A 27840-nucleotide genomic window follows, 5' to 3' on the forward strand; every position below is an offset into this window, starting at 1 on the left:
AAGAAATACTCAGAATAGGTTCTTGGCTATCAAAATTGATGTTACATTCTGACATAGTAACAAAAATAATATGTAGAATTAGTTTCACTGGTAGTATGCTCCCTATAGTTTGGGCAAACTGGTTGCTTTCTTATCAAAGAGAGATATGTAGCTAGATCTATCGGGGGGGAATTTACTAAGATGTGTATTCTACTTCACATGTGATGTTGCTATGGGCAACCAATCCTGTCTACTGTCTTCTAGAGGATGCTAAATAAATAAGAAGTAGATTCTGATTGGTTGCCCATAGCAACATCACATGTGAAGTAGAATACACATCTTAGTAAATTCATGTTTGCCTCTGGGACACACCCATGGGCGTTGCCATAAAAACACTGGGCGTTCCCATGAATATCAGGCAGTGATGCACTGCCGGGGCTGGGCAGCCTAGTGTTCATTCTAGCACCCGCTATATTTGAAAACCTATGCAGTTCCTCTTGCCTGTCTGGGGTGTCGCTGTCTGCTGTAGAGGTTCTAGCACAGTGTGGTCTGTATATCAGCACTGATATGCAAACTACACCTGTGCTAGAAACACCACAGCAGATAGCGACACTCCAGGCAGGGAAGAGGAACTGCATGGGTTTTCAAATATAGCGGGTGCTAGAATGAACACTACAGCCGATGTCACCGGATGTCAGCTGCCCGCCCTGTTCCCGTACAGGGAACACGCAAAAGGTGCACGGGAATGCACCTTGCACCGCAAACACAGGAAAATAACATGCAATGTGTCCCTTTTTTTTTATGCAATCTGTCACAGCAATGCGTCAGAACCACATAAAAAGTGTCTACATCGCATTAGTGAATGGCAGCCTTTTTGAGTTGCTTCAGAAGCTTTTCAATTGCATTGAACAGAAATACTTATCAATGTTCTATATATTGATTACTGATTGTAATTGTGTTGCTGTTATGATCAAACTTAAATAAGCATGTTTTGACTGGTCTCCCCAAAACTAGATAATCTAGCAAAATCTAAACCCAATTCTCAAACCAAAATGTAATATTATAGAATTTGTATATTTTTTCAGTAATCCATAACTACCCAAAAGATGATATAAGGCTACAGCTAGCTGTTTATTTTTTACATTTTCTCATTTGCAGGTACAAAGCTTTGTACTGTCTGTTACTTAAATATTAACAAATCAGATGTTCCAATCAGCTTTGCAAAACTAGTTAAGGACCTAATGTTTTATCACTTCAAACCGCCTGTGGCGTAACAGGATGCTGTGGTACTGAAAGGACAGACATTTGTTCCAGCTGTCACAGATAATGACAAAGTGACTTCCATCGGTTAGGCTTGTCACTTGCATCCTCATGCACACGAGAGTGTGAATCAAGAAAGACTGAGCAAAAACAAACTTCATTTTTGTAAAATTCTAATTATTTATTCACTGATCCAATGTATTCTTAATAAATATAATTTAAACAAAATTGTTGCAGGTAGTGACATTATACATACTTGGCAAAATGATGATACTTGTGCGTGTGATACCCCTTTCCCACTGCAGCTCTTAAACGGTAAATTACCAATTTTTTAGCCTTTTTATATGGGTAGAGCTGCAGTGGGAATGCTCCAGGTTGCTTTACCCCTTTAACAAATACCGGTATTTGTTAAATTGGTAAAAAGCAGTGTTTTACCCGTTTAAAAGCCGTTTTTTGGGCAGTGGGAAAGGGGCAAAATCATGGGCTCTGCTGATTTTTATTTTTATTTTTTATTTTTATTTTTTTTTCTTAAACCAGCTCCAGGGCCGGGGCTGGTTCCCAAAAATACGGGGGCAAAATGACTAGAGGTCCCCCGTATTTTAAGAACCAGCCCCAGGCCAAACCAGCCAGCAGGGTAATGCCACAGCCGGGGGGAGACTTTTTATACTAGTCCCCCCGGCCAAAGCATTCAGCCCTGTGACCGGTCAGCCTGGCCAGGGGAAGAGCTGTGGTGGCTGCGTGACGTCATGCGCAGCTGCTGTGACCTGAAACATGGCCAGCTGCAGACAGTGATATGCGAGCACTTTTTAATGTATAGTGAAGCTTTCGCACAATAAGGAGGTGCCATTTACACAAAGGTTGATTCTGTTGCTGCATTGTCCTTCTGCACTAGTACCTGTGTGCATCCTGGTACTCTCAAAAGTATGAAAAGAGGTGATGTTGCCCATAGCAACCAATGAAATTCGGTTTATCACTTTCTAGGATACAATAGAGAATTGCTGGTCAAAATCTGGTTGCTTTGGGCAACATCATCTTTCATACCTCCAAGTCTGTCTGTCACCCAGTTTGTTTGATCACTGTCTACTATTGTAAAGCGCAACGGAATCTGCTGCGCTATATAAGAAACTGTAAATAATAAATTGTAGTGTCCCACGTTCGCACATAATCTGTAACAGGTACCTGGATATCTGGTAGTGAGGGGTAATACAGAGTCTAGATTCCAGTTCAGCCTCGGTGAGCAGGTTCCAGGCCTGTGTGACTGTGCTCAAGCAAACTGACCTAAGTTCCAGTTACCCAGCAGTTCTGAGTTCAAGTGTAGCTCAATCAGTACTGTTCTTCCTACAGTACAGTGTCCCTGAGCTCCCAGTAGAGGGTGCTAACTCCATGCACCTGGGTTCAAGTGGTTCTAGATCACTGTACTGGAGATCCCAGCTCTGTTCTCCAATTAAGTTCCTTACCTAGGCATTAATCTGGTCTGTAAGTTTCTATTACATTTGTCCTGTCACACCTAAGCTTCCACTAGACCTTAGGGCACTGACTTGTATTAACTTAAAGAACCTGAAGCATGACCCATTTAAATTGTACGGTATATAAATTTTTCTCATAAGTAGCCATATTTTAATTATTTTACATGTGTATTGAGATGATGGTGTATAACAGGGGTGGCCAACCAGTCAGCAAAAGAGACAAACATATTTTTTTTTTTATAGGGATGCTCAAGCCAACAACATGTGTGCCAAATATTGGGAATTTCCTTTTGTCCTCTAGGCCATACTCCTGGTATAACATACATTGAAAAGGCCTGATCCAACATAAATTACATTGAAAAAGGCAGAATTAAATAATAAACACTGGCCCCTGCACCAGGCCAAACCTCATGTGTCATTCCAGCAGCCCCTTGTGTCATTCCAGCCACCCTATCCCACAAGAGCAGTCCTTAATATTGTCAATGAAGCACTTCATGTGTCACTGTCCCCTTAATTGTAATGAGCTCACTATGTAAGAGGAATCAGTTCATCCTTTTAGTCAGAAATCACTGCAGTGTTAAGTCTTAGGACCCCCAAGAAACCTCTTTAAAAATGGAACTAGTCATAGGGACCATCTTAATACCTGCTTCACCTGGCAGGCGGACAAAAGTTATGAATGGGAAATGCTGCATGCCGTGTATTGCTGACTTTCACGGCTGTTAGTTTTGACACACTGGAGGGTGTCACCATTGCATTGCACTGCTGATGTAGACTAGTCAGCACAATGGGGGTTATTCAGACCTGATCGCTGGGCTGCTAATTTGTAGAGCCCTGCTATCTGGTAATCGCCACCCAGCCACAGTGAAATCCAGCACTGTGCAAGCCTGCAAAAATGTTGCAGCCCTACGATTAGCTGCACATCTAGTGTTCCCGCTAGGTATATTTTTCAGGGCGCTGCTCCCTGCCCATTTTTCCCCCCATTTTCTCTGACATGCAGCAGGGGCCACTGGGATCACATCGGGGTATTAGAGCTGGGAATGCTGGGAGCAAGGCACAACTGAATTTAATTAGGGAAGACTAGCTCCTCCCCTCTAAGACCCATCAGCCCCCAGTGAGAAAATTGTGCCGAGGGAGCAGGGTCACAGTTCTCACTGCTCCTGCAGTTTTGCAGTTTGAGATATAAAAAAAAAAAAAAAGAGAGAGACTTTAGGATCCCTTCCCACCTTCTCTAAAAGTGTGGGTCCGGGTATCCTGCGCCCCTGGTATTCCAGGTTCCCGGTCAGGACCTCCAGAAGGCGCCTGCCCGGTGTGTTCCGTGCTCCTGCTGTCCTTATCAAAGGGTTCACCAGCCACGACGTGGAAGCCTCAGGAGGTTGAGTAAGGCATTGCTTAATCCCTTCCTAGTCTCCTGCTCTGCCAGCTCAGTTGCACTGTAGCGCGGCGCACCTGCACGCTGCCATTGATAAAGCCAGGTGAGACGCTAAGCCAGGCGCTCCGGCAGTGTAATTAGCAGCCAGCTGGGGACGCCGGCCGGGTCACTCACTCGGCTAGAGATAGCGGCGCGGGGGGTCGGCGCCTGCTTACTACCAGTGGCGGCAGGTACGGGGGAGAGGGGGCGTTATAATTTACTGAGATGGGCATGGCGCGGCCCTGCACTTTATACATCACACACACACTCTGGTGTTAATGGTGCGCTTTCCTTCACAGGTTATTGTGCACAGGTCTCTTGTAAGCCTTGCTGCAGCGGGCACAGAGGCATTCTTTAAACACAGTCAATTCAGAGCTTATTCTCTTCTAGGACTCGCTGCCCCAGAGGTTTGGTCCTGTTGCTCTTGTGTGTGTGTGTGTGTGTGTGTGTGTGTGTGTGTGTGTGTGTTGTTAACTGTCTGGTGGGGATAGCTGCTGCATTGGACCCATTCAGTTACCATGACGGGCAGGTCCAAGGCTTCCTAGAAAGCCTTTACCTGTACATCTTGTTCAGTAAAGTTTTCCCAGTATCCAGATGGGAAATCTACTGTTTGTCAGGCTTGCTCTGATTCTATGTCTACTTCCTCCTTAGTAGATGCCCCCACGCCTCAGTGGGCTTCGGTACTTGTTGGTACTATGTCAAAGCTGTCGGCAGAGCTGGCAGAGTCCCGCAGAGCGGAACCCGCTTGGGTCTCGACACTAGCGAAGTCGGTTGACGCTTTGGCTGGGTCTATGAATAGGTCCCAGGGAGCGGCATCTGTAGGTCAGAAGCGTCCTTTTCAGTTGCATTTGCAGGGGGAAAATTCGGAAGAGGAGCCTGTACCATTTGAAGAAATGGAGGCGGGCGAGTGCGAGGAGGTACAGGATGCTCCTCCCGAGGCGGAGCCTACTCCAGGGGGGATTGAAGCCCTTATCCTGGCGGCTAAAGAGGTCCTCCATTTGCCGGAGGATACCCTTCCTGAGCCACAGGAACTGGACCTTTTTGGTGTCTCGCAAAAGGCTTCAGTTGTGTTTCCATTTCCCAACCAGGAACAGCTTTTGGCAGCATGGCAGCATCCGGACAAACGGTTTCAGATACCGAGACGGTTTCCGTCTGTATATCTGTTTGATCCGGCGGCTCTTAGCAAATGGGAAACCCCTCCGCCGGTGGACTCTTCTGTGTCTAGATAGTCCAAGAAGACTACGTTACCGGTTCCAGGGGCTTCTGCTTTAAAGGATCCTTCGGATCGGAAGATGGAGGCTATGCTTAAGACCATTTACACGGCAGCAGGAGCCCAGCTCAGACCGGCCATAGTGTCGGCATGGGTAAATAAAGCCAACGTCAAGTGGGCTGAAAAGATTATTGAGGGTTTGGACTCAAAGGCGTCATTGGAGGAGCTTCGCCATTTGGCGGAGCACATCAAGGAATCCGCTGCGTTTTTAGGTGATGCTGCCAAGGACATTTCCTTGGTTTCAGCACACATTTCCGCAAATGCCATTTCAGCTAGAAGAGCCTTGTGGCTACGTGCATGGCAGGCGGATGCGGAGTCTAAGAGGGCCGTGGAGGGCCTCCCCTTCACTGGTGATATCCTTTTCGGGCCCGAATTGGATAGATGGATTTCTCAGGCCACAGGAGGAAAATCAACGTTTCTCCCTTCATCGGCTCCTCCACCTAGATGTCGGTTTACAGGTCTGGTGTTTCAGTCCTTTCGGCCGCAACGCTCCTTTCGAGGCAGAGGAAGAGGATTCCAGCCTTCAAGAGGCTCCAGAGCCAGAGCGCGCCCTCAGTCCGCTCCCAGGAGCCCAAGCCACCCCAGAAGCCAGTGGCATGACTATTTACCAGCTTCCTTAGGCGAATTCCCAGTGGGAGCTCGCCTTTTGAACTTCAGAACCCAATGGTTCTCCCTTTCGGAGGATCCTTGGGTTCGCAGGCTTGTGTCGGAGGGATATCGAATACAGTTCGACGCACCTCCTCCCAGGCGTTTTTTCACCACTGCACTCCCGGTTTCTGTGGACAAGAGGTCCGGCCTTCTTCTAGCAATTCAGACCTTGCTGGAGTCGCAGGTAATCATTCCGGTCTCGTCCTCGGAAAGGAACACCGGTTTTTACTCCAACCTATTTGTGGTTCCCAAGCCAGATGGGTCAGTGCGGCCCATATTGAACCTCAAAAAATGGAATCAATTCACTCGGTAATTGCTTCCCTGGATCCAGGGGAATACATGGTATCTTTGGATATCAAGGATGCTTATTTGCATATCCCCATTTGGAAGTCTCACCAGGCTTTTCTGCGATCGGTCGGGACCATTTTCAATTCAGAGCTCTCCCGTTTGGCCTATCGTCAGCTCCCAGAGTCTTTACCAAGACTCTGTCGGTGGCCATAGCATCTCTCAGGAGCCGTGGAGTGACAATAATTCCATATTTGGACGATCTCCTCATCAAGGCCCCGTCGACAACGTTGCTGGAGTCACACGCCAAGTTGACGATCCAGACGCTCACCAGTCTGGGATGGGTCATGAACTTCAAGAAGTCCACTCTGGTTCCCACCAAAAGGATTCTATTTTTAGGCCTTTGGCTGGATATAGAAGCTCAGAGGGTTTTCTTACCGGAGGACAAGATCCAGGCGCTGCAGGTCTTAACTCGGAAGGTCCTACTTCCTCACAGGATCAGCCTTCATCTTTGTGTGCAGCTTTTGGGGAAGATGGTGGCTGCATTTCCGGCCTTGATGTGGGGACGGTTCCATTCGAGGCGGTTTCAACTGGATCTTCTCCTCTTCTGTTACGCAGACTGATTCGGTTGTCGCCCCATGCGCGGATGTCTTTACTCTGGTGGCTCCGGAGGGATCACCTTTGCTAGGGACGTCGGGTTGCGATAGAGAACTGGATTGTATTAACAACAGATGCCAGCCTTCGCAGATGGGGAGCGGTAGTGCTAGAGCTTCGTCTACAGGGCAGATGGAAGCCTCAGGAGCAACTCTTGCCCATCAACGTGTTAGAACTCAGAGCGATTTGCAATGCCCTATTCCTGGCTCAGGAGCACCTTCAGGGTCGTCCGGTAAAGATTCGATCGGACAACGCAACTGCGGTTGCCTATGTGAACAGACAGGGTGGCACCCAGAGTCGGATGGCAATGGAGGAGGTTACAAGAATTCTCCAATGGGCAGAACGGATGGAGGTCGTTCTCACAGCCGTGTTCCTTCCAGAAATAGAAAATCTAGAGGCCGACTTCCTCAGCCGGGAAGATCTGCACCCAGGGGAGTGGGCGCTTCACCCCGAGGTGTTCAGGGATCTCACCATTTGGTGGGGCATTCCCGAGGTAGATCTAATGGCCTCCAGAGGGAATCATCAACTTCAGAGATACGTGGCACGCACAAGGGATCCCGGCGCAATAGCGGTCAATGCCCTGTCAACAGCGTGGGAGTTCAGTTTCGTGTATCTGGTTCCTCTTCTTCCACTCTTGGGTCGGGTTCTCAAGAGACTGAAGAGGGAATCAGTGCAGGCGATCCTCATCGCTCCCTGTTGGCCTCGCAGGACTTGGTTTTCAGACATCCAGTTGATGCTAGCAGACGAGCCGGTCCGTCTGCCACTCAGGCATGACCTTCTACAGCAGGGTCCATTCTTTCATCAGAATCTGTCTCAGCTACATTTGACGGCGTTGCTGTTGAGACCTCAGTCCTCCGGGCAAGGGGGGTGCCTCGGGCAGTGATACCTACGATGTTAAGGGCTCGAAAGCCTTCTTCAGCAGCTCATTATCACCGCATTTGGCGCTCCTATGCATCTTGGTGTGAATCCAAAGGGTTGGCCCTTTCGGGTTTTCAAGTTATCCCGTCTGTTGTTTCTTCAGAGCGGCTTGGATGCAGGTCTGCGGCTGGGTTCCCTCAAGGTCCAGGTTTCGGCTTTGTCAATTCTGTTCCAAAAACGGTTGGCCCTCCTTCCGGAGGTTCAGACTTTTTTTCAGGGTGTTCTTCGGGTCCAGCCGCCCTTTGTTCCGCCAACGCCTCCTTGGGATTTGGACCTAGTTTTGTCCTTTCTTCAGTCAGATACTTTTGAGCCACTCGATAAGGTGGACCTCAAGTTTCTATGTTGGAAAACGGTTCTCCTCTTGGCTCTGGCTTCGGCTCGCAGAGTGTCGGAACTCAGTGCCTTATCGTGGAAGCCTCCGTACCTCATTTTCCATGAGGACAGGGCAGAGTTACAGACACACTCGGCGTTCTTTCCTAAGGTGGTATCTTCCTATCATGTGAACCAGCCTATTGTGGTTCCAGCCTTTAAAGGGGAGTCGCCCGAGCAGGTTTCATTGGACGTGGTCCTTGCCTTGAGAATCTACGTGGCTAGAACACGTGGGTTGCGAAAATCGGATTGTCTGTTTGTTTTGTATGATGCTTTCCGCAGAGGTTGGCCTGCATCAAAGCAGACTATTGCTCGGTGGATAAAGTTGACCATCCGCAGTGCGTATCTTCATGCAGGAAGAATTCCGCCTTCTTCTTTGACGGCTCATTCCACCAGGTCGGTGAGTACGTCGTGGGCTGCTAGGCGGGGGGCTTCGGCTTCACAGCTTTGTAGAGCGGCCACTTGGTCTTCTATGAACACTTTTGTTAGTTTTTATCAGTTTGACACTTTTGCAGCTTCATCGACGGCTTTTGGTCGTTTGGTGTTGCAGGATCCCCAGCGCTCTCCCTCCCGGGGCCTGGTCTTTGGAACCTCCCCGATGTGATCCCAGTGGCCCCTGCTGCATGTCAGAGAAAAGAGGATTTTGGTACTCACCGGTAAATCCATTTCTCTGAGATCAGCAGGGGCCACTGGACGCCCACCCAGCTTGTGGAGCCTGCCAGTTATGGTCGCTGTTTGGGTCTGGTTCTGTTCCTGACTGTGTGGGTGTTTATATGTGTTGGGTTGGTGTTGTTTTCTGTTACCTTCTCTAGTGGGCCAATTTCCTCACTGGGGGCTGATGGGTCTTAGAGGGGAGGAGCTAGTCTTCCCTAATTAAATTCAGTTGTGCCTTACTCCCAGCATTCCCAGCTCTAATACCCCGATGTGATCCCAGTGGCCCCTGCTGATCTCAGAGAAATGGATTTACCGGTGAGTACCAAAATCCTATTTTTTTTTGCCTTGCCCCTTTTAGAAATATTACGCTACGCCCATGTGCCGCCACTGATAGGCTGTGATCGGCAGAGGGGCGTGATGTGTCTGTCAGAGCTGTGCTGACAGCCGATCTCATCTGAGGAGGTCAGCGCGGCGGTGTGGATCGTTTGGTCTACAACAACTAGGTCAACATGGGTCTAGGTCGACATGATATTAGGTCAACACAAGCATTAGGTCGACATTCAAACGGTGGACATGGGGTTTTTCACAGTTTTTTTTACCCAAATGTCGACACCGTTTCAAGTGCACCGCATCCCTCTCATTGCTCGCGATGCTTCGGGCACGGTGCCTCGCTATGCTTGGCACACTATTTTATTTTCCCACCATGCGCTAGTGGATGGTAGAATATGAAATACCGCCTGACGGCACATGTCTGCTCAAAAAAGTGAAAATCCCAACGTCGACCTTTTGACTGTCGACCTAATGCTTGTGTCGACCTACAACCATGTTGACCTAGTGGTGTCGACCCAATGCTTGTCCACCTAGTTGTTTTAGACCTAATGACCGTATCCCCGGGGGGAGGGGGGAGGCGGAGGCAGAGTGGAATGGAATGTGGCTGGAAGAGCTGACACGCTGTTATACTCCGAACAGCGTGTAAACTTTTCTAGCCAAATCCCGCCTCCCCACGCTGACAGGCTGCTCACCTCCTACTGAGAGAGTGACGTGTCGGCTCTCACAGCTCAGAGATGGTGCTGAGAGGGGCTCTCAGTCTGGGTAGGTTCCCCCTCTGCGTAAATGCAGTTGGGCAACTTCTAATCTGGTGAGGTAGGAGGGCTGGGTTTGGCTTTCCTGCTTTGGTAATCCCAGCCCTCTTGCTAGTACCAAACTATATACGAAAATGCCAGGGAGGACCCTATAGCACTGCATTGGATTGTGTATGCGGGATGTAGTCAATATGCCAGCGGTTGCAATCCCGACCGCTGCAATGCCGGCACTTTGTCCCTCTATGGGTGTCCACGACACCCATAGAGGGAGAATAAAATAGTGCACTGAGCATAGCGAGGCACCAGGCCCACTGCGTGGCGAGCACGCAAGGGGGAGCGATCCACGCCCCCCACTTGTCGGCATTGCACTGACTGCCGGCATTTCATACCGGACCCGTGTATGCTGCTGGCCAGTAGAGCTTCACCCCATTGGACCTCTGGACCAGCTTTAATTAATTCCTATTCTTGGAAGTTATTGGTGGGGGTATATTAATCTGTTTGTAATTTTTTATTACGTAGCTTAATTTGAGCCCCAAAATACAAACAATACTTGGGTATCTCCTTCATGTACTGTAGATAAATTTGCAGTACTCAATAAAAAGTAGTGTGTGTGTGTGTGTGTGTGTGTGTGTGTGTGTAAATGCTCATCAGGGGTGGTCAATAATTGTGTGTAAAACTGATCATCTTTCCTTGTACATTCTGTTTTTACTCGGGTGCATTATCATTTCTTTTACAAAGAGATTACTTTAAAAACAAATTAAATCAATGACTGAACCTTGCACTTGAGAAAAAACGACATCCATTTTGTACCCATTTCTCTACTCTAGCAATGCCACCACACTTTTTTATTTAATTGAATGTACCTTATCAAATCATTCAGTCTTAGGTCCTCTTTTCCCACGCCTTGTCTCCTTTGTTTGCTTATATTTCTTAATCCATTTCTTGTTGAATCAAAGAATGAATAGCACAATGACCACTTAGTGTAAATAACATCTAGCATTCTAAGGACTACATGCCAAAACCTTGTCGGTCACAACAAGATTGTATGCTAGCTTAATGACCATGTCTACCCTATTTGTACTTTTTGTAATACTTTTCAAAAATGTATTACACTTTTGAATCCTCAACATGTAAGTTACAGTAAAATAAACTAATGCATTTGTTTTTTATTTCAGGGCTTGCTGAGGCTTGTAGTTATACAATTATAGAGGCTTTTTTAAAATGTGGCAGCCATAACGAATGGGTTAACAGACAAATTCAATAAGATCCCTCCCAGTCTCCTGCACTTGTGTATGTGCAGTAGGACACCCAGTTTATAGATTGTCAGCTCTTATCCAATGAGCTGCTCTTTGTAAAAAGCTGCATGCTTATAGCTTGATAAATGTAGCTATGTGTGCTAAGCGACTTTGCTAAGCTATTTAGGGTAAGTGATTTCCCTGTGTCCAGTTTGCCCATGGAGAGCACATACACTTCCAAAGATTTGTGCCAAGCAATATTCCTTGAGCACAAAAAAAGGCCGGATAGTGGTTCAGTATGAGAGATCTCGATCACTATCGCTCATTCTGTACACACAGAGATTTGCAGTCACTTGCTAAGCAATTTGACTAGATTTTAACTGCATACACTATCTTTGTTAGCAGGCAATAGCGAAAGGCTGGACCGCGCATCATAATCGCTTGGGGCATGTACACGGAGAGATCTATTTTAATTATTTTTTTTTTTTTAAACATCGGTTTTTATTGAAAATTTTGCAGAAATATATGGTGGTACAGAAAGAAGAAACGGGGGAAATAATAGGAGAGCCAGGTACAAATAAAACTACACAATTAAGGCCCAGTTGGCCCTTTACTAAATCACTGTGCTTACTTTCTAAGCAATCTAGTCAGATTGCTTAGAAAAGAGCACACACTTGCTCTGTGTGTATGCCCCTTAAGTGGCAGGATGCATCCTAACCTGTTTTTTTTTTTTTTTTTTTAAATTATTGGATCCCTCCCAATGTCACCTATGAAGGTCATCCAATGCATGTAGGACTTCCTGGCCATAAGCCTTAAAAAATTCCCTGGGGTAATTTTACTAAGATGGGAGTTCTATGGAAGATGAGATGTCTGTAGGAATCCGATTTTACTTATTTATTTTGCACCTTCAAAAACATAATAGAATCTGGTTGCTAGGGGCAACATTTCATCTTCAACAGAACTCCTATCTTAGTAAATTTACCCCCTTGTATCCTTAAAGACAGGTCTTACCTGAAGTGCTGTTCTAGCATGCAGGGTTACTTAAATGCGGCTAAGCATGTAATGAATGTTGGGATACATTGGGCGGTATTCAATGAGCCTGATTCGCCATGTTTTTATGGTGAATTTGTGCTGTTTGGCGAATTTCTGACTAAAACGGTGAATCACCCTATTCAATGACCACATGGCGAATACATTTCAAGGTTTTTTTCACCATGATTCACCGAGTAGCAATCGCTATCTTTTTATGGTGAAATGGAATGTGAACTTTTAAAATAAAGTGTTTTGTTTTTTACAATTGGTGTCCAAAAATCAGGAATTTTATTCTGAGGAGGGGCATGCTATTTTTATTCATGTGCTGTAAGCACATGAATATATATTTAATTTTAAAAATTTTTTTTTTTTTTTTTTTTTTTTTTTTTTTTTTACACAGCAGCCAGCAGGGGGCGCCGGAGCCGAGCCGCTCATTACATATTCATATATTCACTGCACCCGATCGTTACGATCGTGTGTAGTTAATATACGCTCCCCTGCTGGCACCCCCGGGGGGCAGCCTGTGCTGCCTGGCACCCGGGGAGCCCACCTACCCCCCACAAAGTTCTGGGGCAGGCAGAGAGACTACCATCTCTCTGCCTGGCACCGTCCTCAGGCTCCCTGCGGCAATCGCCGCAGGAGCTCATATTCGCCAGTCAGGGGCAGCGAGCCCCTGACACGTTGAATACCGGAGCCCGCCGGCTCCGGAACGTGGCGAATGTGCAGCGAATCCTAAAAAGGATTCGCTGCACCTCGCAGGTATTCTCATTGAATACCGCCCATTGTGTGTAAAATGCGATACTTGATGACGCGCACCCAGGGTTTGGAAATTTGCCGACTTCCACACATGTCACTTCCGGGCCTCACACTGGGTAGAACATACTGTATGTGAAATGTTAGAAATAGCTGAGTTTGTATGAGGAAGTTAGTAGTTCTGTTCCATCTCTACTCTTTTAAAGCCTATTTAAAAAAGAAAACAAGTGTCATCACTGTTGCAAGCATTTTCTGATGTTGCTAAAAATATCCAGTGCACAGACTACTGTAGACCTGTATGGTGTTCACATGTAAAAAGAAAATCGATGCTCCCAGAGAATATTAGAGTCGAATTGTCTGTTAAATTATGTAACAATTTAATATAATTGAAACCAAAACAGACCCAATAATATTCAAATGTGGGGACTATTTCTACACATGGACACCTTTCCACCGTCGGTTTGCCTATTCATCTGGACCATGCTCATAGAGTTGACATTCCTGTTTGCCAGTGAGTCACAAAGGACTTACGAAATATCCTTCCATCAGTCAAGGTCATTGGTAGTTAAACACTGCACTTATTATTGCCGCCAATGAGGAGTGTGCCATCTCCTACATTCAGTCCAGTCCAGTTACTTAATTAGTAACAAGCAATTGTTTTTGAATAATGTGTGAACTTAGTGAATGAATATACTGTTTGCAGTGGTAGATCTAGAGGTGGGGCTGGAGCACAGTCCAAAATTCAAATAGGGGAGAAATTCCAATTGCCAGCGAGTCAGTTTGTAATGGCAGTTTGACACTTGCCGACTGTTTTGAATTTGTAAATATTGTATCTTAGAATTATATTAAATTGCTACATAATTGAAAAGACAAATCTGACCCATGTATTGGGGGCATTACAGAACATTTTTATAGACTTTCCTGAAATGGAAGCAATTTCTTTGGTTCCATTGATAGAGAGGCAGTGGTTTTTTTCGCAAGCTTTTTCAGCTAGAAAAGTAATCTTCCAAACAGTCCTCTACTTCAGGCAACTCAATCAATTCAGTCATGCTAGGCATTTCTGCCTGGAATTAGCACGGATTATATTCTATACTTGGAGAAAGGAGACTTCCTTAATGTAATAGATTTAAAGGATACATATCTCCACTTTTTTATCCCAGCACAACAACATGAAATCTTCAGACATGAAGAGTGGCTGACAGTTTTACAAATTATTACTGACTTAACAAATCGGACATAGCACTTTTTTTCCACAAATATATCCGTAAATGATCTGTCAACATTAAAATAATTGTTACTATGATGCTTATGTCATAACCAGGGGCCTGAGTTTGCTGTTACCCCCTCTCTTGGCAGCCTGTCAGCTGCACTGCAGTGTGGACAGTGAGGCTCTGCCTTTGTGTGTCTGGAGGCCACACACCCCAACATATTGGGGCACAGTCAGTCATAGTGCCTTTTTAATAAAAAGAAAAAAGTTAAGTAATTTTTTAATAAGAATATTACATATTCCTCTTCATGTGCCTTTTTCAATTATTTCATATCTTGTGAGGACAATTTTACTTTACCCATCCACTACTAAAGAATTCCGAAAGCTCATATATGCTATGCTCTCTTCTGTGGGATGTCATTAAGGGCATGCTTCATCCAAACATATCATTGTGAGAATCATCAGAGCTGTCATTTGAAAGGTTTACAAAGGGAATGGTTATGTTCTGGTGGACGGTAGCAACATCTTGAGCATACGGGACGATCTGTGCAAATGGTGATCATCTTGTCAAACCTCTACCAGATGTTATCTTGATGGGCAGTTTGGATGGAAAACACTTCAAACTGGTTATTCAATAAAAAAATATATAATTTGAGGAATTTTCTCTGCAAAATCAGTGTTTTTATTTTATGCATATCTCTCCCATTTTTTTTTTAATGTATTTCTTAGGTACATCCCACTACTAATGACTCCCATGGAGTGTAATATGTATTTGGTGACTTTCTCTGTCTCCCCTCTCCAAAGAACAGACCATGCTATCTACATTAACACTGCCTTCATGAAGACACAATGCAGTGATTTGGGGTGGGGCTCCGTCATGTAACTAGTCATTAAGGTCTGTCCTCATCTAGTAATTCGCTCCCATTTATGAGTGGTTCACTGGAATGAGAGAGAGAGCGCGCTGTCTATGCTATTGGGGGTGTGGAGGACTAACTGAAAAACTTCCACAATCTCTAGGAAAATAGGCACGTATGGTTTTAAAAGAAAATTAAACCAAAATCCCTGTATTCTCACTTGTTCTGTTTGGGAATCTTTTCAAGCTCTCCAATCCCATAACCAAGTAACACAGGGTAATGAGGAGTCACTGTGTTATTTCTGAAGGCATTTCCTTTTCCTGTGTTTATGCAGGTGACTAGGACACGATCACATCTGTTATGGCTGCCAATGCATATTTCAAGGAAATTAAATTACCAGTATCAGATTATCCTATTCATTTATTTTTTAAATTAATGATTCCTCATCTTCATTGTTCTATATCTTTGCAGCACCAATTACTGGTTATACTCCTCGAAGTTCCCCTGTAGAATCTAGATCTTCCATGTGGTTTCATCAGCGCATATAATGAGCTGACTCCTAGGACTGTACACCTTTGGGAAATATAAAAGTATTTTCTTATTCTGTACTCCTATAGAATTTTTATGAGTTAATCCAATTTAAAATGAGAATTTTGGGTCAGTCGTTCTTTGCTCAGTAGGTGGCGAAAGAAAATGGAAAATGACTTTTGTGATTCTTAATAGGCCCTTAAAATTGTGCCCAGGCCAAACTGAATAGAGATCAAATGAAATAATGTACCTGTAGGATGTGAAAACATTACGTGTGAACTTGGGGCATTGTTGGTATAACCATTTCATATTGCAGTACATGTAATGGATGAATTTGGAGTATGTGGCACTGAAGGAATAAAGGGCTGTGTTGCTAAGCTTGTCAAAGGAAAATCATTTGATCAGTCAGCAAGACCACATGACAACCAGCTGAGAGGAATTAGATGGTCTTTGCAGCGAGAATGCCATTGTGAATGTCTGTGTGCTTCCTGCAAACTCTTGAATCAGATGTTCTTTATGTGTTTTTTTTTTTTTTCTTTTCTTCTAACTAGCAACATAGTTCCCGCTATTGGTTTCTGATATGTGACATCAATACGGACTTCTGAGCAGCTTTTGTGTACTGGAGACATCCAACTGACAATAGAATTCCTCTCCTAGCAAGGTATTTACCCTTTTTTATTATTTGTATTGCTTGTATTTTATTTGTCTAGATCAGATATTTAGATCTTAATTTCGTTGTAACGATAAAGCCCAGAACAGTATAATGTGCCACATTTATTTAGTAAAGTCAATGAAAACCATCATGTAATTCTACATTTAAGGTACATTCCTCACCACAGACCATCTTCTAAAATGTGCTGTATAAAACCATATACCGTGGCGAAATAATATAACAATGTTAGGGCTCACACACAGTGCTGTACTTGGTACCGATTTTATACTGTGAACAGAACTAAATGCAGACCGCATACAATATGTGACCTCCATTCTCATGGAAACATCAGAAACTGATCACCGCTGACATTTGATCTTCTACAAAAGAGGAGGTTTGCCTTCACTCAACTCATCGGTAGTATTTGCTGTATTTTGGATATCGTGGGCCAAACGTAATAGGGTGTGAGAATCAGAAAGTGAGAGATTTTGGGTGAGCTTTCCCTTTTTTTTTTTTTTAAAGGTGCAATTAATTACATGGCAAAATCAACCTAGTTTTTCAGTGTAAATGATTGCCACTTTAAAAAAATTGGAAGACTATCTGAAAATCTTTCACTTTCTGATTCACACACCCTATTACAGTTGGCCCCATATATTTCTCACCTATATAACATTCTGCCTCAGATTCCTAGTTAGTTGTTATTATTTAAATTTCACTTTGAGTAAATTACAATTTAAAAAAACCTCTTTATAGAACACGTGCCTGTATTTTAGTCTCTCTCTACACTAAAACAATAATGCATTTTTTTTAATTGAAGCAAAAGCATTGAAGACAAGTATACAATATACACGTATGAATTGAGCATTTTGAATGAATGTTAAAATAAAATACAATGAACTAAAGCTCAATACAATATTATGTCTCATCATTGTTGTGCACCAACTTAACTATAATGCATTTTGTGTGTGTGTGTGTTTTTTGCTTGGCTGATCACTTCGGCAGGTTCAGTTGGAAATATTTTTACAGATTGTTTTGATCATGATTATTTAGAACATTTAGAAATGCAATGTGCTTTTAACACACACACACACACACACACACACACACACACACACACACACACACACACACACACACACACACACACACACACACACACACACACACACACACACACACACACACACTAAAGCCACTTCAGATAATAGAACCTGAATGTACTTTGGCAGGAATTCTGTGCACAAGTAAAGTTGACTTTACAAAATGTTATACATTTATTTATTGCTCCATTATATTTTGCTTTCGGTACTTTACAATGATTCATTAATCCTTTTAATTTTGCAGTTTATTGCTTACAGTATATGTGCCCCCCCCCCCCCCCCACCCGAACTGCATTTATATCCACCAAACCTTCCTTGCCGTTAAATCATGAATTTGGAATCCTAAAAACTCTAATGATCTAGTTCAGTGGTTCCCAAGCTATGTGCCTAGGCACCTTATGGTGCTTTGATACACTTGCAGGGGTGCCTCAGGTTATGGTCCAGGACTGAATCAAATTATTTAGTATCAAAGTGATCGACAAAACCAGTGCAAGTGGCTTCCAGTAAGAACACATGGATAAATGGAAGCACAACTTGACACCACTAGATAACCTACCATAAGGATGCCAGGTAGGCACAATTTATGTAATTTAGTATTCTTTTTAAGATTTCTTAATTAAAAAAAAATAAAAAAAAACTTTTATTCTACAGTTGCCGTAAAAACAATGCTGGTACTCTAGGGTTCCATAATTCCAGAAAGTTTGGGAAACACTGTCCTTAGTTTATTCAAAAGAAGTGATTCTGTTTAATGCATTGCATTGACAGTTTAACCAGAGACCGTACTTACTTAATTAGCCGACCAACAAGTTGTAGGAACTCCCAAAAATTAAGAAATCAGTACAGCAAATCAGTGTAATAACATTTATGGTTATTTACAAAGAAATCACTGTCAATCTGCTCATCCGGGGGCAGTCGGCAATGAATGGGAAAGCAGCAGGCTGGAAGGGATGTCATGTACCAAGAGGAATTTCTTAAAATGTCATCCTAATATTTCACTTATTCTGGGATTATTTGTGTTGTAATTATTTTCCAATCCAGCAGTTAACTACTTAGGAATTTTAAATCTAAGAATTTTACTAGGAATTTTAAATCTAATTAATTTAGCGATGTGTGTGTATCTATTTATCATTTTAAAAATAGCACTCACTGTAAGCCGTAAAATAAATGCATATGAGAGTCATTATACTCTCAAAATTAATATTTTGTCTTTTTATAGACAGTTAACAACAAATAATGGAGAATTGTAACCAGTGGTGGTTTTTACCTATGGACTGCAGGGCTGCAGTCCCTCCAGGTAAAATCCGCCACTGTAGTAAAGCCAGATGCAGTCTGTGAGACTGCACTGGCTTCACTGTGACTGGCAGTGACTTCTTATTGGAAGTTCAACCTGCCAGTCAACAAGGCAATCCCATTAGTTGTTCCCTCCCTCTAGGATGCCTCTCTATGGACTGTCCATAAAATCTGTGGATTGCGCATGCGCGGTACCTACATCGCTACTGTTCACATGCCGTTTTCGGGGCCCGTCATCTGTGTAATACAGGCCCCAGGACCGTGATATCCCTTCTATGGGCTGTTGTCGAAGCAGCCCATAAAAGCTGGCCGCATGTGCAGTACAGAGGTTAGTACGGCATGTGCGCCAGTCCTGGCACCTGTCATCATATTATAGGCTCCGGCGGGGACTGGGAGGAGCGTCTGCCAGCGGGAACGCCCCTTCTGGCTTGAGGTATGAGCCGTCACTGATCATAATCTTGATTAGGCAGTATTGCGACTGATAAACAGCCTGATGTACCAAGGGTAGAGCGAGATAATTACACCCACAGATCAAAGTTTCAGTATAGCAAAATGATGCAAATGAAACCTGTTCAGTGACATCCAAATCAGGACTTGGCAATTAGGCAAGCACACATTGTGTCAACATTCTCACTATGTAGCTGTCTGTGTTGGTAAAAGATAAGCACACCCAGTGATTGTGTACTGAGACACTTCAGTGTCCTTGCTGTTCGCAGGTGTACCTATGGCTTGGACTAACCACTGTTTAAGTAGGAGTCCCTCTATTGCTGGTGTGCCAGAGTCCACATAGATCCCAATCATTGATCTGCATTAGAGGTAAAAGGGCAGTATCCACCCGGTACTGTGGTTTCGGAACTCTATCCTCTAAGACTCCCTATAGTTGACGTTTTCAAGGTCACAGAGCAGGTGCACAGGTGTACTCCTTACTCAGTGACTGGTTTTAAAAGATCCACAAGTGGACCCAATTATTTAATTTTTTAATGTGTTGAGGAGACCTAGAAAGCCTGCACTGTTGTTGCTCCTTGAGAATCAAGTTTAGGAGTCACTGCTCCAGCATCATAGTCCGCTGTTTTGTTGCCCTGAGCTGGTAACCTGTTCCATGTTAGTGGTCTGCAGCAGATACTTACTTTGCCTGTGGGTGGTCTTGTGTGTCCAGGGCACTCTGACAGCACAGTGGAACTGACTTGCACTATTCGTCCTTGCCCGTAATAGTGGTCTGCAGCAGGTTACTGTGCCATTTCTTCGGATGGCCTACTTTCATATAGGACGGAAAAATGGCTCCTATAAATGGTGAACAAATAATAAAGGTTCTTCATTCGTTTCACTGTCAATCGTTTTTTCAAGAGGTGAAAAATATATACATCTGTACTTTTTATAATTTATTCTTTGATGCATTGTTTTTGTTTAGGGCAGTATGGACGGTGTAATGGTTAGCATTACTGCCTCACAGCACTGAGGTCATGGGATCGATTCCCACCATTGCCCTAACCGTGCAGAGTTTGTATATTCTCCCTGTGCTTGCATGGATTCCTCCCACACCCCAAAATATTCTTGTAGGTTAATTGGCCCCCCAAAAAATTAACCCTAGAACGTGTGTACATGTGGTAGGAAATATTGATTGTAGGCTCCATTGGGGCATGTTCAAATATTACCTGTCAAGGGCTGTGGAATATGTGTGTGTGCTATACAAATATCTGGGTAACAAATAACTAAATAATGTACAGTATGCAGCACTACCAACTACATTTTTTTCTAACCTATTAGGGCATTTATTGCATACTAGTGTCAAGTGTTTGATTTACGGTTTTTGTTGGTTCAGATGTCCACATTCTCCTACTGTTAAAATGATTCTGTGCAGTACGTTTGTTCTTCATGTGAACATGTAGTTTGTATGGCTACTATTCTGCACTTTCCTACATATTTCTTTTACGGAGAGAGCTGGATTTGAAGCCATTGACGTCAGAAGGCAGGAGTCACAAGGCTTTTGTGTGGGAAAGGGTCTGCAGCCAAGTGCTCTGTAATGTAGGCAGGACACTGGTGCAGCCTGGAGCTAGAATAAGATGCCCCATGTGACTTTAGTGTTATTTTTAGGTATGCTTACATAAATACTTGGCAAATCCCATTATTGGCAAAAACAGGCCTTTTATGCATTATAGTGGCCCTAGAAAGATTACCTGAACACTGTATGATTACAACAACAAACATGTAACTGTGTACAGTATATTTTGTACTTGTGTAGTTTCACGGCGCCAGCACTGAGCCCGCAGCGTGGGCAAGCGAAGCGAGCCCCGCAAGGGGACTCAGACATGTTTTGGCTCCACAACATGTGACAGCTGGATAGCCAATAAGATCCTGTTTTAAGATCCAGGTAAATCTGGATCTGCACAGCTTTAATAAATATATACATATTTTATCTATCATGATGATAAGGTTTATTGATATCTAGGCATTTACTTACTCATTATTTTCACTGACTGTGCTTTATTTAATGACATCTGACAGAAAAATGAATGGAGGGTCCTTAGGATATTATTTTCCCTAAATGCTCTTATTTGATGCTCAACCCACGCAGTAAATGTAACTAATTATTTCCTGTATGATGTAAAGGAGTCATTGATATACTGACAAGGAAGCAAGTTGGAGATAAATCCTAAACACCACCAATTTACTTTCAGTATCATCTACTTTTCTGCAATTTGAGAAATGTAATCGTTTTCAATTTAAAACTCCGATTATGGCCCTTATTCAGATCTGATCGCAGTACAAATTTCTTCTCAAAATGGGCAAAACTATGTGCACTGCAGGTGGAACAGATGTAACATGTGCAGAGAGATCTCTGGAGCCAAGTTTCCAGCGTTTGTATTTTAGTTTATCAGCATCATCATCGTACTTTACAGATGAACTAAAACAGCTTGTGATCGTTGTCGAATTTACACGCTTCCTAATCCCACACATCAAATTTTGTTTCTGCAGTGGTGCAAGCTGGTCCTTATTCTTAGAAGATAGGATATATGATCTATATACTTCCGTATGACTTTTGCAGATTTCCTCCATAAGCTTTTTTTAAATTTTTTATAAATACTTTCAAGTTATTATATTCGGTTATTAATATAAAGATGATCATACATTTTTATTGTATGCGTTACCATCCTCGTTACCATCCTCGTTACCATCCTCCAAGCACTATCATACCACAATTGTTCATAGCAGCATATTGTATTTGTGCTACTTCATGGAAAGTTCTGTAGGATGTTTAACCCTGAACAAGTGGGTCTGAATTTGTTTATTAGGTACTGGGTCCTACCAATGTTCCATTTGGAGTTAGTAATACCCCTTTTACACCAAAAACCCTGGTCGGACCCTGGTCTTTGAATGCTGGAGTATCCAGGGTCTGACCCTGCTTTATACCCCATTTACACAGCACTTTGACCTGGGTCTGCACCATTTACACTGAACCTGGGTCAGCCCTGCCTTAAATAATATATATGTGTGTGTGTGTGTATATATATATATATATAGAGATATATAGAGATATATCTATATATTATATAATATTTAAGGCAGGGCTGACCCAGGTTCAGTGTTTTTTAGGGGGTAAATGGGGAGTGCTGTCCCCGGGTGCTGGGAGGAGGGGGGTCCCTGCGGCTGCTGAGGGGAGGGGGGGGGGTACCTGTCCTGTCAGCCTGCGGTCGGAGCTCAGCGGAGGGGATGATGTGCGCCGCTGCTGTACCTCTCCCCGCAGCCGCGAAGTTCCTGCGGCGAATGTACAGTTCCCATGCACTGGAGGGACCGCCGACACTGACTGTCCATTCGCCGCAGGGACCGGCTGCCGGGGGATGGTACAGCAGCGGCGCACATCATCCCCTCCGCTGAGCTCCGACCGCAGGCTGACAGGACAGGTACCCCCCCTCTCTTCAGCAGCCGCAGGGACCCCCCCTCCTCCCGCAGCAGCTGGGCACATCTTCCCCAGCACTGCACGCTGTGGACCCACTGCGGGTCCCTGCACCCGCAGCGGGACCATTTACACCGCCATTTACACGGGTCCTATCCGGGTTCTACCCAGTTCAGGACCTGGGTAGAGGACCCGTGTAAATGGACACGGATATACCCCATTTACACCGCCGATGATCCGGGTCTGACCCGCAGCTGACCCGGATTTTTCGGCGGTGTAAAAGGGGTATTGGTTATACTGTAATACCGCTTTCACACTGCCAAAACATTTTAAAAACCGGTATTTTTAAACAGTATTTAAAACTGGTCTGAGCCTTCACATTGCAGTAGATTACCCCTGGAAATACCGTTTAAATACCATTCACATCAGTCAACCCTGTTAATTCCCTGAACACGTTTCAAGGCAGAATGCAGGGGACAGCCTATCACAGGTCTGGAATCTGTTGTTTTTACTAAATACCGTTTCAGAGCCATTCTCTCTGCATAAAAAAACGGCTCTGAAACGTGTAGGACTCTGCTTTTTTAACTTTTTGAAATACCGGTTTTCTTTAACCGGTAAATCAACTCTGGTGCTTTCCCACTGCAGCTGTAAATGTTTTGAAATGGGGGGAAAAAATGCAATCTACCGTTTAACATGTGCGGTGTGAAAGGGATATAAGTTTTATTATCCTTTTTAGTTATAAGGCATCAAAACAATGCTGACTGACTGTACAAATTTACGTACAAAATACTCTTAATAGGACATTATTATATAAATGCAAATGTAGGCATGGGGTTATGTATCAAACCTTGGAAAGAGAAAGTACCTATAAACTGCTCAACTTTCATTTTTTAAGCACAGCCTTTAAAATGGCAGTTAGAAGCTGATTGGTTATTAAACTCTACCCAATGTTTGCTACATGTTCCTCAGTACTAGCTTCCCCTCTACTCCAGTTAATGTGGTTCATCAGACTGATTCAGAGCCACTGATGGTAAAAAGAATACCAGAAAGAGTGGGGGAGGGGAACTAGTTGTTCAAGAAAAAGCTTGTGGGACGTTACTATTAATTATTGCCAGATTGTGTGACCAGTTTTCATGGGAAAAATACAGTATCTGGGATAAACTCCCATTATCTATGTGTTTTGTGGGCAGGTGAAATAAAAATCCTCAATACTAAAGCTAATTGAATAAGCGCACCGGGGATCAATCAGCTGTGGTAATTTACCACGGATAATTTAATTTCCCCCTTCATCTGTTCTAAAATAACATTTGTTTGGTAGAGACTCTTACAAAACCCTGTACCTCCGGCAACTGTGAGAGACTTTTTATTTCCCCCATTATGTGTCTCCGCCCTATTCTGTTTGGTCTCTCTCCTAGTATATAGGACAGTTTATTTACTACTACTCTAGTTTTCTGAAGATCATTCTATTCTCTTAACGAACCATAAAAATTCCAGCATAAATCTAAAGATCATGTGAGTGGTGTTGGGAGTATAATTAGAAAGGGTGACCATGAATGCATACGTTGTTTGTTTCTGACCCATTCATGATGTGGTAGACCATTCTAACTACTTTTATGTGATATCTGTGGTTTATAAGGTAGTGTATCCATCTATAATAGTTCTGAATTAATGCTTTGTCTCCAAATATAACTTGCATATCCTCATTTAACATCTAGTAGTTCAATCAGTACTTGTTTCCTAGCACGGCCACAATCGCGGCCATCGGGGGTAATTTTTAGTGGCCTGCGACCGACGCGATGCCCCCGATTTTTCCATTGAAATGCATTGAAAATAGTGAAAAATCGGGTCGGTCGCGTCGTGTGCACATAAAAATGCTTAAATGGTCCAGACGCGATGCCCCCGATTTCCCCATAGGGAACAATGTTAAATGCCTCAATTTACCCGCGATGACCACGATTTCCCATAGGAAACAATGTTAAATGGATCAATTTACCCAAATCAGCATAGGGAAGAATGGTAAATGGGCCAGAAACCCCCCAAAAAACCACAGAGCAGTGGAATGTCCCCCCAAAAGTAGTTGACGCCACCCCGCCATCAACGTGAACCCGAAGCGTGGCGAGCGAAGCGAGCCCGCGAGGGGTGGCGGTACGCGTCCTCCGACCTTTTCATGCCCTACTATCCACTAGGGCGTGGAGTGAGAATAGAATAGTGTGGCGAGCGCAGCGAGCCACCGAGCCTGAAGCGTGGCGCGCGTCCCTTCGCGGGCTTCCCAGGTGTCCGTGTCGCCATGGACACCTGGGAAGCCCGCGAGGGGACGCGTATAACTGTGAAGGTATCCGCGTCCCCTCGCTGCGCTCGCCACGCTTCGGGCTCGGTGGCTCGCTGCGCTCGCCACACTATTCTATTCTCACTCCACGCCCTAGTGGATAGTAGGGCATGAAAAGGTCGGAGGACGCGTACCGCCGCCCCTCGCGGGCTCGCTGCGCTCGCCACGCTTCGGGTTCACGTTGATGGCGGGGTGGCGTCAACTACTTTTGGGGGGACATTTCAATGTTCAGGGGTGTTTTTGGCCCATTTACTATTGTTCCTATGATAATTTGGCTAAATTGAGCCATTTCACATTGTTTCCTATGGGAAATCGTGGTCATCGCGGGTAAATTGAGGCATTTAACATTGTTCTCTATGGGGAAATCGCGGGCATCGCGTCTGGCCCATCGCACCCGATTTTTTAGCGGCCGCGATGGCCCTGATTTTACCCCCGATGACCGCGATTAAGATCGTTGTGGCCGTGCTAGGAAACAAGTACCGTTCAATCTCTCTCCACTGTTTTTGTTTTCTATAAATTTTTGCTTCACCTTTTCTGTTTTGGTTTGTAACGCATTTAATACCACTGCTATCCTTTTTTATATAGAATCCTGGGTGAAGGTCATTGCACTGTAATTTGTGTGTGTGTGTGTGTGTGTGTGTGTGTATATGTGTGTGTATCTATCTATCTATCTATCTATCTATCTATCTATCTATCTATCTCTCTTATATATTTGGCTACATGTGTCAATCATCCTGAGAGTGTGTCTATAACGCTGGGCAGGGTCACACATGAAACTCCACCCCCCACCCAGCCTTATACACGCACACCACACACAATATACACACACACACGTAGCCTAATATATAAGAGATAATACACACATATTGGTCCCTGCCTGCCTGCACTACACCCCCGCAATACCACACACCTATAATACTCAGACATATGTAGCTCATCCAGCGTCGATGGGGGCGGAAGGGAGTGCTGTGAGTAAATTAAGTCTGCGCAGCTGCAGATCTGTGGTGCTGACATAGCAGCCTCTGGCAGCCAGGGGGAGCAGCTCTGCCTCCTCTCAGGCTGACCTCGACTCGAGTCGCAGACAGTGTCACATGGTCATAGCCTGAGAGTAGAGAAGCATGATGCAGCTGTGACTCGGCAGAGCTGCCTCCTCCTTTATAGTAAAGCGCTGGGCTGGCTGTAGCTCCTCTCGGGCATTTCCAATCTGCTGCTGGCTGGGTGAAGCAAGACTGCCCACTGAGTGTCAGACGCCACAGGTATGTCACATGTGGGAGGGGGATGCCAGCAAGTCTGGGGAAGGAGGGGGAGAGGAGGAGGCTGTCTATAATAAGTTAGGGGGGAGGGGGGGGGGGTCATCATCCCTGGCCTGCACAAGGCAGCAGCAACCCACTCACCCCCCCCCCCCCCCCGGCCTGTACACCCCACCGTCCTGCACACCCCACCCCCCCCCCCTTCCCACAGCCTGCACATAGCAGCAAGGTCACCGGGCAGACACACACAGGTGTACTCATTACTCACTGACACAATTCCCAGGTCACCGGGCAAACACACGTGTACTCATTACTCACTGACACTTCCCAGGTCACCACGCAGACACACGTGTACTCAATACTCACTGAAACATTTCCCACATCACAGCGCAGACACACAGGTGTACTCATTACTCACTAACACACTTCCCAGGTCACCACGCAGACACACACGTGTACTCATTACTCACTGACACTTCCCAGGTCACCACGCAGACACACGTTTATTCATTACTCACTGAAACACTTCCCACATCACAGCGCAGACACAGAGGTGTACTCATTACTCACTGACACACTTCCCAGGTCACCGCGCAGACACACAGGTGTACTCATTACTGACACACTTCCCAGGTCACCGCGAAGACACACAGGTGTATTCATTACTCACTGACACACTTCCCACATCACTGCGCAGACACACAGGTGTACTCATTACTCACTGACACACTTCCCAGGTTACAGCGCAGACACAGGTGTACGCATTACTCAATAACATACTTTCCAGGTTACAGCGCAGACACACAGGTGTACTCATTACTCACTGAAACACTTCCCACATCACAGCGCAGACACACAGGTGTACTCATTACTCACTAACACACTTCCTAGGTCACCACGCAGACACACATGTGTACTCATTACTCACTGACACACTTCCCAGGTCACCGCGCAGACACACAGGTGTACTCTATACTTACTGACACACTTCCCAGGTCACCGCGCAGACACACAGGTGTACTCATTACTGACACACTTCCCACATCACTGCGCAGACACACACGTGTACTCATTACTCACTGACACTTCCCAGGTCACCACGCAGACACACGTTTACTCATTACTCACTGAAACACTTCCCACATAACAGCGCAGACACACAGGTGTACTCATTACTCACTAACACACTTCCCAGGTCACCACGCAGACACACATGTGTACTCATTACTCACTGACTCACTGACACACTTCCCAGGTCACCACGCAGACACACAGGTGTACTCATTACTCACTAACACACTTCCCAGGTCACCACGCAGACACACATGTGTACTCATTACTCACTGACACACTTCCCAGGTCACCGCGCAGACACACAGGTGTACTCTATACTTACTGACACACTTCCCAGGTCACCGCGCAGACACACAGGTGTACTCATTACTTACTGACACTTCCCAGGTCACCACACCCCACAGGTGTACTCATTACTCACTGACACACTTCCCACGTCACCGCGCAGACACACAGGTGTACTCATTACTGACACACTTCCCAGGTCACCGCGCAGACACACAGGTGTATTCATTACTCACTGACACACTTCCCAGGTTACAGCGCAGACACAGGTGTACTCATTACTCAATAACATACTTTCCAGGTCACAGCGCAGACACACGTGTACTCAATACTCACTGAAACACTTCCCACATCACAGCGCAGACACAC

General features: G+C 44.8%; 1 protein-coding gene across 4 annotated transcripts in view; it reads left to right on the forward strand.

Annotated features, from left to right (window-relative positions):
• The window catches only part of RAB27A (RAB27A, member RAS oncogene family), a 117435-nt gene that overhangs the window by 8729 nt on the left and 80866 nt on the right, over window positions 1–27840 (forward strand). For all 4 annotated transcript variants that reach the window (XM_083183879.1, XM_083183878.1, XM_083183876.1 and 1 more), the window contains exon 2: window positions 16154–16263. The gene's annotated coding sequence lies outside the window, so the exon portion shown is untranslated. The remainder of the gene's footprint in view (window positions 1–16153; window positions 16264–27840) is intronic.

Source organism: Crinia signifera, chromosome 4 (genome assembly GCF_055691185.1).
Source record: "Crinia signifera chromosome 4, ASM5569118v1, whole genome shotgun sequence".
In the NCBI taxonomy this organism is placed as follows: domain Eukaryota; kingdom Metazoa; phylum Chordata; class Amphibia; order Anura; family Myobatrachidae; genus Crinia; species Crinia signifera.